The sequence below is a fragment of the Lissotriton helveticus genome, chromosome 5_1 (assembly GCF_964261635.1).
Source record: "Lissotriton helveticus chromosome 5_1, aLisHel1.1, whole genome shotgun sequence".
Taxonomy (NCBI): Eukaryota; Metazoa; Chordata; class Amphibia; order Caudata; family Salamandridae; genus Lissotriton; species Lissotriton helveticus.
In genome coordinates, this window is record NC_136065.1 from 1,003,471,295 (window position 1) to 1,003,488,203 (window position 16,909).

Genomic DNA, 16,909 nt, shown 5'->3' on the forward strand with positions numbered 1-16,909 from the left:
CTGAGGCAGCACATGAGAGGGGCTAAGTGCATCAACAGTCCATGGCACAGAACAGGTACATCTGAGGCAGCACATGAGAGGGCACAATGCAGCATCCTAACAGCAAAAGGGCAGTGTTCACAACAGAGCAGGTACATCTGAGGCAGCACATGAGAGGGGCTAAGTGCATCAACAGTCCATGGCACAGAGCAGGTACATCTGAGGCAGCACATGAGAGGGGCTAAGTGCATCAACAGTCCATGGCACAGAACAGGTACATCTGAGGCAGCACATGAGAGGGCAAAATGCAGCATCCTAAGAGCAACAGGGCAGTGTTCACAACAGAGCAGGTACATCTGAGGCAGCACATGAGAGGGCTAAGTGCATCAACAGTCCATGGCACAGAGCAGGTACATCTGAGGCAGCACATGAGAGGGGCTAAGTGCATCAACAGTCCATGGCAAAGAGCAGGTACATCTGAGGCGGCACATGAGAGGGGCTAAGTGCATCAACAGTCCATGGCACAGAGCAGGTACATCTGAGGCAGCACATGAGAGGGGCTAAGTGCATCAACAGTCCATGGCACAGAGCAGGTACATCTGAGGCAGCACATGAGAGGGGCTAAGTGCATCAACAGTCCATGGTACAGAGCAGGTACATCTGAGGCAGCACATGAGAGGGGCTAAGTGGATCAACAGTCCATGGCACAGAATAGGTACATCTGAGGCAGCACATGAGAGGGCACAATGCAGCATCCTAACAGCAACAGGGCAGTGTTCACAACAGAGCAGGTACATCTGAGGCAGCACATGAGGGCACAATGCAGCATCCTAACAGCAACAGGGCAGTGTTCACAACAGAGCAGATACATGGGGCTAAGTGCATCAACAGTCCATGGCAAAGAGCAGGTACATCTGAGGCGGCACATGAGAGGGGCTAAGTGTATCAACAGTCCATGGCACAGAGCAGGTACATCTGAGGCAGCACATGAGAGGGGCTAAGTGCATCAACAGTCCATGGCACAGAGCAGGTACATCTGAGGCGGCACATGAGAGGGGCTAAATGCATCAACAGTCCATGGCACCGAGCAGGTACATCTGAGGCAGCACATGAGAGGGGCTAAGTGCATCAACAGTCCATGGCACAGAATAGGTACATCTGAGGCAGCACATGAGAGGGCACAATGCAGCATCCTAACAGCAACAGGGCAGTGTTCACAACAGAGCAGGTTCACAACAGAGCAGGTACATCTGAGGCAGCACATGAGGGCACAATGCAGCATCCTAACAGCAACAGGGCAGTGTTCACAACAGAGCAGATACATGGGGCTAAGTCCATGGCACAGAGCAGGTACATCTGAGACGCCACATGAGAGGGGCTAAGTGCATCAACAGTCCATGGCACAGAGCAGGTACATCTGAGGCAGCACATGAGAGGGGCTAAGTGCATCAACAGTCCATGGCACAGAGCAGGTACATCTGAGGCAGCACATGAGAGGGGTTAAGTGCATCAACAGTCCATGGCAAAGAGCAGGTACATCTGAGGCGGCACATGAGAGGGGCTAAGTGCATCAACAGTCCATGGCACAGAGCAGGTACATCTGAGGCAGCACATGAGAGGGGCTAAGTGCATCAACAGTCCATGGCACAGAGCAGGTACATCTGAGGCAGCACATGGAAGGGGCTAAGTACATCAACAGTCCATGAGACAGAACAGGTACATCTGAGGCAGCACATGAGAGGGCAAAATGCAGCATCCTAAGAGCAACAGGGCAGTGTTCACAACAGAGCAGGTACATCTGAGGCAGCACATGAGAGGGGCTAAGTGCATCAACAGTCCATGGCAAAGAGCAGGTACATCTGAGGCGGCACATGAGAGGGGCTAAGTACATCAACAGTCCATGGCACAGAACAGGTACATCTGAGGCAGCACATGAGAGGGCAAAATGCAGCATCCTAACAGCAACAGGGCAGTGTTCACAAAAGAGCAGGTACATCTGAGGCAGCACATGAGGGCACAATGCAGCATCCTAACAGCAACAGGGCAGTGTTCACAACAGAACAGGTACCTCTGAGGCAGCACATGAGAGGGGCTAAGTGCATCAACAGTCCATGGCACAGAGCAGGTACATCTGAGGCAGCACATGAGAGGGGCTAAGTGCATCAACAGTCCATGGCACAGAACAGGTACATCTGAGGCAGCACATGAGAGGGCACAATGCAGCATCCTAACAGCAACAGGGCAGTGTTCACAACAGAGCAGGTACATCTGAGGCAGCACATGAGAGGGGCTAAGTTCATCAACAGTCCATGGCACAGAGCAGGTACATCTGAGGCAGCACATGAGAGGGGCTAAGTGCATCAACAGTCCATGGCAAAGAACAGAGCAGGTACATCTGAGGCAGCACATGAGAGGGGCTAAGTGCATCAACAGTCCATGGCACAGAACAGGTACATCTGAGGCAGCACATGAGAGGGGCTAAGTGCATCAACAGTCCATGGCACAGAGCAGGTACATCTGAGGCAGCACATGAGAGGGGCTAAGTGCATCAACAGTCCATGGCACAGAACAGGTACATCTGAGGCAGCACATGACAGGGCACAATGCAGCATCCTAACAGCAAAAGGGCAGTGTTCACAACAGAGCAGGTACATCTGAGGCAGCACATGAGAGGGGCTAAGTGCATCAACAGTCCATGGCACAGAGCAGGTACATCTGAGGCAGCACATGAGAGGGGCTAAGTGCATCAACAGTCCATGGCACAGAACAGGTACATCTGAGGCAGCACATGAGAGGGCAAAATGCAGCATCCTAAGAGCAACAGGGCAGTGTTCACAACAGAGCAGGTACATCTGAGGCAGCACATGAGAGGGCTAAGTGCATCAACAGTCCATGGCACAGAGCAGGTACATCTGAGGCAGCACATGAGAGGGGCTAAGTGCATCAACAGTCCATGGCAAAGAGCAGGTACATCTGAGGCGGCACATGAGAGGGGCTAAGTGCATCAACAGTCCATGGCACAGAGCAGGTACATCTGAGGCAGCACATGAGAGGGGCTAAGTGCATCAACAGTCCATGGCACAGAGCAGGTACATCTGAGGCAGCACATGAGAGGGGCTAAGTGCATCAACAGTCCATGGTACAGAGCAGGTACATCTGAGGCAGCACATGAGAGGGGCTAAGTGGATCAACAGTCCATGGCACAGAATAGGTACATCTGAGGCAGCACATGAGAGGGCACAATGCAGCATCCTAACAGCAACAGGGCAGTGTTCACAACAGAGCAGGTACATCTGAGGCAGCACATGAGGGCACAATGCAGCATCCTAACAGCAACAGGGCAGTGTTCACAACAGAGCAGATACATGGGGCTAAGTGCATCAACAGTCCATGGCAAAGAGCAGGTACATCTGAGGCGGCACATGAGAGGGGCTAAGTGTATCAACAGTCCATGGCACAGAGCAGGTACATCTGAGGCAGCACATGAGAGGGGCTAAGTGCATCAACAGTCCATGGCACAGAGCAGGTACATCTGAGGCGGCACATGAGAGGGGCTAAATGCATCAACAGTCCATGGCACCGAGCAGGTACATCTGAGGCAGCACATGAGAGGGGCTAAGTGCATCAACAGTCCATGGCACAGAATAGGTACATCTGAGGCAGCACATGAGAGGGCACAATGCAGCATCCTAACAGCAACAGGGCAGTGTTCACAACAGAGCAGGTTCACAACAGAGCAGGTACATCTGAGGCAGCACATGAGGGCACAATGCAGCATCCTAACAGCAACAGGGCAGTGTTCACAACAGAGCAGATACATGGGGCTAAGTCCATGGCACAGAGCAGGTACATCTGAGACGCCACATGAGAGGGGCTAAGTGCATCAACAGTCCATGGCACAGAGCAGGTACATCTGAGGCAGCACATGAGAGGGGCTAAGTACATCAACAGTCCATGGCACAGAACAGGTACATCTGAGGCAGCACATGAGAGGGGCTAAGTGCATCAACAGTCCAAGGCACAGAACAGGTACATCTGAGGCAGCACATGAGGGCATAATGCAGCATCCTAACAGCAACAAGGCAGTGTTCACAACAGAGCAGTTACATCAGAGGCAGCACAAGGACGTGTGTCATGCGCCCATCCCATGGACATCAATAATGCAAGGGTGGTTACAATGGACAATCCAAACACCAAGTACAATGACATGTGAGTGATGGGAACTGCACCTCACAGCACAGAATCAGCTGGACTGACTTACCCAGTAGCTTCGGACACAGTGGCAGGATCTGATACAGGATTGGGAGACACAGCCACAGTACCAGTGACTGACACATGAGCCATAGACCCAGACACACTGCCAGCACCAGAAACAGGAGTGTGAGACACAGTCACAGCTCTAGTGACTGACACATGAGCTCTGCTCTGTGATCATCTCGATACCTCTCGCCCCTCACTGCCTTCAGAAGTTGAACCAGCAGTGAGCTTATTCAATTCATGGATTGAAGAAGGTGTTGCTCTTTCAACCAAATCAGGTCGCGTCTGTAGAGTTCGCTCCTCCCCTTCTAAACCCTGGTTCTCCAACACCCTCCGTGATCTTAAATCAGGCTGCAAAAAACTCGAAAGACGTTGGAGACAAGCATACCTCCCCGAGGCCAAGAAAGAACTTAGAACAGCTCAAAAGAAATATTATGCTGCAATTAAAGCGGCAAAAAGCTCATACTATGAAGGGCGCATTTCCAAGGCCAATAACAACAGCTCAGAAATCTTTGCTGTTGTCAAAAGTTTTGTTTCCCCTTGCGCCGCTCACCCTCTTCTAGCCTCATCGGCAAAATGGTGTGAAGAACTCTCTGTGTTTTTTGTGGAAAAAATTGACAAAATCCAAGATGATCTGCTTACTGTATGTAACAATTTTCCAGCCTCCATGACTACTCCTATTCCCACTTTGCCCACTTCTACGGACCAGTTTGCCCTCTTCACTCCAGTGAATACAACTGAGGTCGTGAAAATTCTGGCTACCTTAAAATCAGGTTCCCCTGTGGACCCCTGCCCAGCCAGAGTCCTTGCAGGCCTGGCTAACACAGTCGGCCAAGAGGTGACGCATATTGTGAACCTCTCTTTTTCCAGCGCCACAGTCCCAGCTTGCTGGAAACAGGCAAAACTGCTACCACTCCCTAAGAAAAATGGCCTAGATCCAAAAACTCCCGCTAACTTCCGGCCCATTTCTTTACTGCCAGGTCTAACAAAGATATGTGAAAAAGCTGCATTTTCACAGCTGGACCGATTCGTAGAAAACTCTCAAGCTCTCCACCCTGCGCAATCAGGCTTTAGAGCTGCTTTCAGCACAGAGACGGCCCTAGTTGAGGTCTCTGAGGCTATTCGTGAGTGCTTAGACGGAGGTGGCAGAGCGGCGCTGATTTTATTGGACCTCTCTGCCGCCTTCGATACGGTCCCTCACTCCCTCCTACTTACCAGACTAGCAGATATAGGCATAACTGGCCCTGCCCTCGGATGGCTAAGATCTTTCTTAGATGACAGGTCCCAGCAAGTGTGGATGCCGCCTTTCTCTTCCTCTCCCAAAAAACTCTCAACTGGCGTACCTCAGGGCTCCACCTTAAGCCCCCTGCTTTTTAACGTCTATATGACCCCCCTTATCTATCTTGCGGAACAGCTAGGGGCCAAAATTATGGCCTACGCCGATGATACCCAGCTCTTGTTTACATGGCCCAAAAACAACCTGGACACAACGAGAGTCCAATTCTGCTTATCATCGGTCTTCCGCTGGCTGGCCTTGGCTCAACTTAAGTGTAATGAGAGCAAATCTGAGATTCTGCTGTACGGCTCCTTCCCAGATAACTTCTACGATTCTCTCTGGCCCACCGATTTTCCCAGCCCCAAATCCACAGGTGGACCTGCAAAAAACCTAGGAATCTGGTTTAGCAATAATCTCAGATTTGAAGATCACCTGAAAAAACTCACCGGAATCTGCTTCTCCACTCTCAAAACTCTACGCAGATTCCTTCCTCTGCTTCCGCGATCAGCTAAGGAGACGGTCATTCGCGCTCTGATATTATCCAGATTGGATTACGCGAATGCTCTCTACTGCGGACTCCCAGCCTATCTGATCCACCGCCTCCAAGTCATCCAAAACACTGCGGTTCGGCTGCTGTTTAACATCCCCAGAAGATCTAGCGTCCGCCAACCACTCCGAGACCTTCACTGGCTTCCAGTGGCTCAAAGGATCTTATTCAAGATCCTGGTGTTAGCATACCGAGCACTCCACCTAACAGGCCCAACCTATTTGAGAAAAAGATTCTCTCTTTATGCCCCCAACCGCCCTCTCAGATCAAGCAATCTTCATCAAATGACTGTACCAAAGTTCAAATATAGCAGGCTTGGCGGACAATCCATTTCTGTCAGAGCAGCGAGAGCTTGGAATACCCTGCCTCTGCAACTGAGAACAGCCCCTACCATCATGGCTTTCAGGAAAGGCCTAAAAACCTACCTCTTCAACACCAATGCCTAATAGCTGTCCCTCTTTGGCATTTACTGTGATCTGTCCCCTTCTTTTCTCGTCGCGCCAGGATACTATACTATTTAGTAGCAGAGCGCGTTATAAAAGCCTCTATAAATAAAATAGACCCAGACACACCGCCAGCACCAGAAACAGGAGTGTGAGACACAGCCACAGCTATAGTGACTGACACATGAGCCATAGGCCCAGTCACACTGCCAGGACATGTCCCTGTAAAGTGACCAACAAATACCATGCCAGCATCTGAGACATGAGAGTGGCGGACACACACAGTGACAGTACCTGAAACAGGAGAGGGCCCAACTGACACAGTGCTACTACATGAGGCATGACAGCGAACAACAGACACAGTGCCACTATCTGACACATGAGAGTGAACTGCAGCTGACCCACTGGGACCACTGAAATGATGAGCCACAGGGCTGTATGGGCCAGGAGGCAGGGTGTCTCTGGGAGCTGGGGACAGCTGTACTGGAGCGACATTGGGGTGGTCAGGTGTCAATGGTGTGTGTCTCCGTTTCTTAGGGAAATGTAAGGGCACCCTGGACATGACTGGGCTGGTAAGTGGTACGGGCTCATCTGAATCATCACCCATCAAAGGTGGATCATGTGCTGGTGGGGGTCTGCTATCTGGGGACGTGCTGGACCCTGCTTGACGCTTGCTCTGGCCCTGCCTTCTGCCCTCTGTATCATGTGTAATGGGGGATGCAACAACAGTGTACTCCTTCCTCTGCTTCACCGGGGTGTGGATGGGAGTAGAGGTATGGGGGCACTCTTGGGAGGTGCCCTGTCCTTTGTAGTGTCCTTGTCCTTGGGAGTGTACCTGGCCTTGGGAGGTGCCCTGTCCTTGGGAGTGTCCCTGTCCTTGGGAGGTGCCCTGTCCTTTGTAGTGTCCTTGTCCTTGTGAGTGTCCCTGGCCTTGGGAGGTGCCCTGTCCTTGGGAGTGTCCCTGTCCTTGGGAGGTGCCCTTTCCTTTGTAGTGTCCTTGTCCTTGGGAGTGTCCCTGGCCTTGGGAGGCGCCCTGTCCTTGGGAGTGTCCCTGGCCGCGGGAGGCGGCATGTCCTTGGGAGTGTCCCTGCCCTTGGGAGGTGTGCTGCCCTTTGCAGTGTCCCTGTCCTTGGGAGGTGCCCTGTCCGTTGTAGTGTACCTGTCCTTGGGAGGTGGCCTTACCTTGGGAGTACCTTTTGAGGGGATGCCTGTGTTCCATGTGAATCGCTGTCCCCCAACACCCCTTGAGGATCCTGTGTGTCAACTCCAGGGTAGCTGAATTTGTGTACTGTGAAAGATTTCCCTGTCCTAGGGGATGGTGTCTCTTGCCTCCGAGCCTTGCTTTGCTGCTTGTGCCTGCTTCTAGTGCAATACTCTGAAAATGAGGCCTGGCCAGAAATGTCACTCTCCCCTGAGACATCAAGTGGTGTGGATGGGGGAACTGAAGTAGAACCTTGTCCATGTGACTGTTGAATGGCTGCAGACACTGTGCTGGATAATGACTGAACTGTTCTGTGGAGACCAGCAACATCGCCATGCATCCCCTCCATGAATGCTACCACCTGCCCCAACTTTCTATCGTGGTCTAGGAATGCATTGATCATGTTGGTCTGCCTTACACACAGCTGTCGCAGCAGATCAACCGCCTCAGCACAAAGGGCACTTTGTGTCACAGGGGCAGGGGCAGCAGTGCCTGCACCGAAGGCCACTCTGCTCCCCTACTCTGGCGAGCACGAGCAGTACTTGTTGCAGTTGGTGGCAGTGTGGGCCCTGGGTGCTGTGTACCCACTGAAGGTGTAGATTGGCCACTCCCTGTGACTACCAACAGTGCTGACTCACCACCACTGTCTGAAGATGAGGATGATGGTGTCTCCACATGTGAGTCCTCAGGGACAGTTCTGTCCCCCTCTCCAGGGCTGCTCTCTTCAGTCTCAGTCTGCGTGTGTGTGATCTCCGATCCGGATGCATTGGCACCACTGAGCTCCGTCGTTTGTGGGTCAGTGCCCTCGGCCAAAGCTGAAAGAGAGAGAAAAGAGGTATACCTAAGTGCCACACTGACGTACTGCAAATTACAAATTCAACACTTCCTTGACTGCTGACCAACATGTAGCACCCATCCTCCACACGAACCACCCCTACCAGACATCCTCATGTCAAAGAACCGGGGGTGCCAGTGAAACATGTACATCAAACAAACAGGGCAAGTGCATGCAGACGACCACACATGTGATGCCATGGGACCACAGACCTAAACGGCATGTCCTGGGACCCTGCACTACAATGCAACTGATATGTCCACCTGGCTGACATGGATGCTAACGCTCACTCTGCCAATGGCACCAACATGCAATTGCAGCACAACATACACACCACGGATGTCACTACCGTTTCTGAGCAGCAATACATGCATGCATTCACATGTCACAAACACATTCAGTCTGCTTACCGCTAGTTTGCTGCTGCTCCCCTCTCAACCTGGCGGACAGGTCAGGATGCGTCACAGCTATGATACGTAGTATTAGAGGGGTCATGGTACGTCGTGCAAGCCGGGATGATGTGGGAATCAGCCCCAGTGTCATCTCCGCCACATTCTTGCTGAGCTTGGAGATGTCGTCCCAGCGCTTGTGGCAGGTTGTGTGTCACCTATTGTTACACCCCCCCTGCCCGTACATCACGTGCTAGGGTCCTCCACATGGCCTTGCGAAGGTGCAGCTTGACTTACCATGATGGGAGGCAAGAGGGGGCAAGTCAGTGGACAGTTGGCCATTCCCACAGATAGGAGCAACACGTATCTTTCAGCAGCCATGCACAGTACAACACATGTGAAGGTTCCACAGCACACCTCCAAGATTGCAGAAGCCAGGAGTCAGTGACCACCTCATGCACACCAACATGTCCCCACTGCACTTATCACCTGTCCGGGGGCACCGTAGAGCCGTTCATAGTGGCGGAGCACACCGTCCACAAGGACCTCCAGCTCCGCTGCTGTGAAGGGACGAGACCGAATCTCTCGAACTCTCTGCATGGCAAGGTCCAGGACTGTGGCACAACAGCAGCAGTTGGTGGAGTGCTCAGCAGCAGCAGGTAGAGGTGATGGGTGCAGGCAGCAGTTGTTGGAGTGCTCAGCAGCAGCAGGTAGAGGTGATGGGTGCAGGCAGCAGTGGCTGGAAGCAGTGGATGTGTGCAGCTGAAATTCACTCATTTATAGGGCCCTGAGCTGGTATCAGTGGCCCACGTCTGCAGCAATTGGTTTTCCCGGGCTGCCTCATTCAAAATGAGCCAATGACCTCCCCAGCCGTAGCGGTGCACGGCTTCCGCTATTTTTTAAATCGCTTACGCGCCCCGCGTTACCTGTTTCCATTGGCTGCATGTGCAAGGACCATCACAGTCACACCCCGCCAACCGCATGTGCGCGCTACCGCGATGGTGCATCTTTTGAACCTCATCAACCACTGGCATTGCAATGGCGAAGCACACATTCCGCAGATGCGGGGCAGGCCAACACATACATTTGAATGTGCAAGTGGAAATGGTGGTTGGTACCCCCCTTTCAGTCACATAGCAGCACCCACCGCAGACCGCCGGGTATGGGCGGTCACCCACTGCCGGCCATGGCCGGTCACCCACCGCTGGGTGCGGCCGGTGGGTGACCGCCCTGTGTATTGATGTTACCCTGGCATGGATGGCCATGGCCGGTCACCCACCGCCGGGTGCGGGCGGTCACCCACTGTCTGGTGCGGCCAGTGGGTGACCCCTCTGTGTATTGATGTCACCCTGGCATGGATGGCCATGGCCGGGCACCCCTGCCGGGTGCGGGCGGTCACCCACCGCCAGGTGCGGGCAGTGGGTGACCGCCCTGTGTATTGATGTTACCCTGGCATGGATGGTCATGGCCGGTCACCCACCGCCGGGTGCGGGCGGTCACCCACCGCCGGGTGCAGGCGGTGGGTGACCGCCCTCTGTACTGATGTTACCCTGGCATGGATGTCCATTGCCGGTCACCCACCGCCAGGTGCGGGCGGTCACCCACCGCCGGGTGCGGCCGGTGGGTGACCGCCCTGTGTATTGATGTTACCCTGGCATGGATGTCCATGGCCGGTCACCCACCACCGGGTGCGGCCGGTGGGTGACCGCCCACACCCACCGGCAGCGGTGGGTGCTGCTATGTGACTGAAAGGGGGGTACCAACCGCCATTTCCACTTGCACATTCAAATGTATGTGTTAGCCTGACCCGCCCCCGCGGAATGCGTGCTCCGCCATTGCGATGCCCGTGAGTGATGATTTTCAAAAGATGCACCATCGCGGTAGTGCGCATATGCGGTTGGCGGTGTGTGACCGTGATGGTCCTTCACCATGCAGCAAATGTTACGCACAATTGCAGTATCAAGGATCATCTTCTGTGTTGGTGAAAGGCGTACCTAGATGCCGTGTGTACACACACTGCATGTCTCCGCACACATGTAATGTAATGTTTATAGGTGTACATGTGTGTCAGACCATGTCCTGAATGCGTCAAGAATCATAATGTCATGTCATGTCAATGGCCCATGTCCACGTGTCTCATTTATGTCCATTAGTTGCATGTGTGGTCATACTATAGACTTTGCCAGTGGTTAACAAAGGTCAGTGATGTGAGCCCAAGTTGCGTCAGATGTGCATGGCAATGTGGTAACGTCTTGGTTTTGAGCTCACACGTTTCTAATTGTACACATCTACACAGTACATCAAGCCTGTGTACCCACATTTATAAGCTGTTGTGAGTGTGTGGTTTGTGTGTGCAAGTAGCAATGATGGGGGTATACATGCATTCTGTGTATGCGTCTGTGTGTCGCATGTTGTATGCCCATGCCTGTCATGTGAGGATGCACAGCATTGTAGGTGGGGTCATGGGTGCTTGAAGACAAGGAGGGTGTGTTCCATGTTCGGGTTGTGTGTGCACGTCCATGTGTGTCTGTGGGGACGCTTGTCCACACATGGGCCCTCAGTCATGTGATGTTGGCTGTTCTTTCAACATGTGTGCACATACCATTGGACATGTTTGCACTAAGGACGTTGTTTGTGGGTGAACATTGTGTGTGTAGTTAGCTGTAGTGCCTTATATTTCGGTCACGTCACACATTCAATCCGTGTCTGCAACATGTATTATTTTTATTGTGTTGGTCAAGATGTGATAGTGTGGCACAGCTGTGCGTTGTTGGTCAATTGACATCTGCTCCCATCTACTCCCACACAGGAGGGCTCCAAATGTGCATCGACCATACACTGTGCTGGAGGACATGGTCGAAGAGGAGGTAATCCGCAAATTCCGGCTTGACCGACGGACATTGCAGGACCTTGTAGCCCAATTGGCACCTCATCTGCAGCCACGCAGGCCATATCCAGGAGCAATTACACCCACAGCAAAGGCGATGGCGGCACTTCACTTCTTCACGACTGGCACTTTCCAGTACACAGTTGGTCATGCCGGGGGGATGTCCCAATCAGTTTTCAGCATGGTACTGCGGGATGTGCTGCAAGCCATGATGCGTTACAAGGATGATTACATCCATTTCCCAAGTCCGGCAGAGCTGGCTGCAGTGAAAGGTGACTTCTATGCCCTGGCCCAGATTCCACACGTAGTGGGTGCCACTGATGGCACACATATAGGTCTGATTACACCCCAGGCACGTGAATCCGTCTATTGCAATCGGAAGCACTACCATTCTATTAATGTGCAAGTAGTGTGCCTGGCTGACAACATCATCTCCCATGTGTGTGCCAGATTTCCCGGGTCCGCACATGACTCCCACATCCTTCGGAGCAGCATTGTCCCCCAACTGATGGCTAATCTGCATCAAGAACGTGCGTGGCTTGTAGGTGAGTGTGCTGTGATGACTACTGTGTTGTATGTGTGCCATGCTGTTCCCACCAATACTGGTAATGATGTATGTGTCTGTCATCCTCTCACCTAGGCGACTCTGCGTACCCAAAACGCCCGTGGCTGCTAAGCCCCCTACGGAATCATACTACCCAAGGTGAAATGCGATATAATGAGGCCCATGGGAACACACGTCGGGTGGTGGAACGTACATTTGGACTGCTGAAGTCTAGGTTTCGCTGCCTGGATAAAACCGGAGGGGCCCTGCCATACTCACCCGGCAAAGTATGCAAAATAGTGATTGTCTGCTGCATGCTCCACAACCTGGCCTTACGCGAGAACATTGAACTGATCATGGACCCTGCAGACCAACAGGTTGCTCCGCCTCCCATCCCACCCATGTCCAGTGATGAGGATAGTGGGGAGGAAGAAGGTGTGGACCAGAGGCGTCAGCTCATTGCTCGCTACTTTCCTTGAATGTGAGTAACTACCTCCTGTGCTGCCGTTCAATGCGTGATGTATGTTTGCTGGTGATGTGTGGATGTGGTGTGTGAATGCTGCCTGTTCTGGTATGTTCTGTTTGCAAATGGGTGTGGGAAATGGTGTACATGCAATGCTCCCTGATGTATGTCCTGTGATCCGCTTAATTCGTGATGAATGTGGTTTGTGGGATGTTGCAGTACGGTGTGGTGTGATGGGTGTGATTCAGTATCCTGACCTGTGCTTGTTGTTCTCTCATTATCCCTAGGTCACTCCCACAGATCCATGATTCTGAAGAACATTGATCCCTGCACCTGGTAATGACAACTACTGAGGCAAACCTGTGTTTAAAACATGGAGGTCAAACAGCCTTGAGTGTTTCCGTGGTGTTTATTTACAGGGTGTGGATTACTGTTAGTGTATATTTACTTTTTTTTTTTTTTAACAAGTCTTTATTGAGGTTTTTTATCTTTTTTCAACATCACATTTGACCCCCCCTCCCAACCCCCCCCCTGGGACCCCTCCTCCCGGTACAGGTAACAATTTGAAACATAGCATTTAAAAAAATATAAATTGAGAAGAAAAATAGCGAAATACAGGCTTCGAAGAATAAGAAGAGTGAAAAAAAACAAAAAATAAATAAATAAAAGAAAAAAAAAAAGAAAAAAGAAAAAAACATACATCATCATATACATTCCTTACGAACTCGATACTTCTCGGTTACATTATTGATCTAACTGGGCTCCCTAGCCATAGTCTAACTGGGTCCCACATTTTTAATCCCTTTGTTTTCTTCTTGATACCTTTCCGACTATCAATGGCAATTTCAAGATTATATGTAGCTAAGAAGCGCGTCTGCCACTGTTGAAATGTGGGTGGGTATTGCTCCAGCCATGCGGAAGTCAAACAGATTCTTAAGACTGCCATAGCAATATAGATGAGTCCCTGCATGGCGATAGGTCTGGTAGCTCTATCCACCCCTAACATAATTTCTGCTGTGCTGATCTCTATATTGACTTCTAATATTTCAGATAGGAAATTGGAGATATCTCGTTTAATATTATCTAATTTATGACATGTAGCCAGCATATGTATCAGATCGGCTTTAGGCCTAGTACATCTGGGGCAGAGAGTTCCCTTCCCCTCCCCCCATTTTGAAATTTTTTCGGGTGTATAATAAAGGTCGAAAAAAGTTTTGTAGAACTGAGCTTGTAACTTGGTGGACATTAGGATAGAGCTGGAAAGTTCAAGTGCTTTATGAGCTATATCCTCTGAAATATCAATCCTGTTTTGCCAATTATTTGCATGTTTATCCACATCGTCTGGTAATACAGCAATTAGGTCTTTATAAATATCTCCAATTTTTACCCTTGGCGAGCTGACCACGGTGTTAATTGTGGGGATTTCCTTAAAACAACCATTGGGTCCCCCCTTTTTGAGAATAAAATCTCTTGATTGCAAAAACTTAAAAAAATCGTGCGAACTCAGCCCGTATTTATTTTTTAGCGATTCAAATGAACAAAAGCCCAGGGAATCGTAAAAAGAGCCGAGTTGCGATATTCCTAAACTAACCCATCGCCGCATACAGGAATCCCGAAAAATTACTGGAAGATTTGTATTGTTTTCTATCGGAGTATAATATGAAAACCTGCCGATCGCCAGATGTTTGCGAACCATGTTCCAAACTGTGTAAATGCCCTTGAGTGTTTTAAATCGTTCTTTTTTTAGATGGCAATCGTAAGGTAGTTTCCAAAGGTGGTTGTTAGCGTTATTGCCCAAGATTAGTTTCTGTGGAGTTGGAACCGGACAAATGGGTATTGAGTCTTGTTTGGGGGTTAACAGTAGACGACTGGATTTGATGGTTGTAGCCCACCAATAGAATTTGAAATTAGGGAGGACTAGGCCACCTCTATCCATCGAGTGTGTGATATGTTTATAGGCTCTTCATGTTTTTCCATAGCCCCAAATGAAGCGAGATAACATTATCTATTTCGTTAAAAAGTGATAGGTCAAAGTTAAGACAGATTAACCGGAAGAAGTACAAGAATTTGGGCAGAAAAACCATTTTGATACGATTGCATCTTCTAATTATTGTTAAATGCAGGTTGTGGAGTCTCGATAAGGTTTTATTTGTCTGTTTCAATAAGGGGTCTAGGTTCAGAGCCACTAGATTATTCAGATCGGATGTAATATTAACGCCAAGATATAATGCATTATCAGTGACTCTTGCATCGTCCACGCTGATGTTATTATGTATTACAATCTGGGTTTTAGTTTGATTTAGTTTGTACCCCGAAATCTCCCCGAACCTTTTTGCTTCTTTCTCCATTATCCTCGCTGTTGTAATTGGATCTGATGTAACAATCGCAATATCATCTGCGAAGGCTAGAGTTTTAGTTTCGTCATTCGATGTCTTAATAGGTAGTATGGATGGGTTCGTTTCTAGCTTTGCGATAAAAGGATCGATGTAAATGGCGAAGAGTAGGGGAGAACAAGGACACCCTTGTCTTGTACCTCTAGTCACTTTGATGATGTCCGAGGTGACCCCATTGATCATAACGACTGCTTCGGGAGCGACATACATTTTCTGTACTGCTTGAATAAAATGATCCCTGATCCCACTCTTTGCCATGGCCGACCATAGATATTGCCAGGAGACCCTATCGAATGCTTTTTCCGCATCTAACAAAATTAAACCCATAGGGTCTCCTGCTACCTCGGCAATGTCAAAGAGAGTTATCACCCTCTGGACGTGGTCTGTGGTTGATCTTCCAGGGACGAACCCGTGTTGCCTAACAGATCAAATTGTATGAATTAAAGGTGCCACTCTGCTTGCTAACATTTTGGAATATATTTTAGAGTCGTTGTTAATTAGGGTAATTATGTATGTGCCTAGTTCTGTCGGATCTTTATTTTTTTGGGGGGAATACTATAATTTTTGCACATGCCCAAGAAGCTGGAGGTTGTCCATTCATGAAGACCTGAGTAAAAAACTGGGTTAGGATGTCTTTGAGTGAGCTACTGAATCTGACATAAAATTCCTCGGGGATACCGTCTAGACCTGATGCTTGCCAGATGGAAGACTGCGTATGGATAGTAAAATTTCTATCCAGTCTGGAGTTTCAGCGAGAATTCCCTCATCGACTTTGGATAGGCAGGGCCTTATATCCGAAATTAGATACTCATCGATTTTATCTTGCTTGATATCTATTTCGGAATAGAGCTCTGCATAATATCTCCTAAAGGCATCCCTAATTTTGTTTGTATCATGAGTTAGGCCGAGAACGGGGTCTCTTATTGCTTTATTCGTATTTTTAGAATTTTGTTCTCTTACACTAATGGCTAATTGGTGCCCTACCTGTTCGCTCCATTCATAGATTTTTTCCCTATTCTCTGTAGTTTTGAGGATTGCTTTACGAGTGAATAATTCAGATATTAAATTTTTTGCTATCGCTACGGTATGTTCTGTTTGCAAATGGGTGTGTGAAATGGTGTACATGCAATGCTCCCTGATGTGTGTCCTGTGATCCGCTTAATTCGTGATGAATGTGGTTTGTGGGATGTTGCAGTATGGTGTGGTGTGATGGGTGTGATTCAGTGTCCTGACCTGTGCTTGTTGTTCTCTCATTATCCCTAGGTCACTCCCACAGATCCATGATTCTGAAGAACATTGATCCCTGCACCTGGGAATGACAACTACTGAGGCAAACCTGTGTTTAAAACATGGAGGTCACACAGCCTTGAGTGTTTCCGTGGTGTTTATTTACAGGGTGTGGATTACTGTTAGTGCATATTTACAAATAGGTGTTGGGGGGAAGTGTGAGTTGAAGGTCATGTCAGATGACAACACTGTGGGGACACCACATTGTGGGATGTACACCTAGTCCAACAGACGTGTGCCAATGACTGTCTCCAGTCCCCGGAAAAGCACAGCAAAACGCCACTTTGGGCTATACCTATTTACGAACATTCATTTTAACTTATTCCACATTTGTCCATAGTGATCCAATATTCATCATCAGTATTCCAAATCTTCCACAAACGAGACAACGCACTTCGTGTACACGTT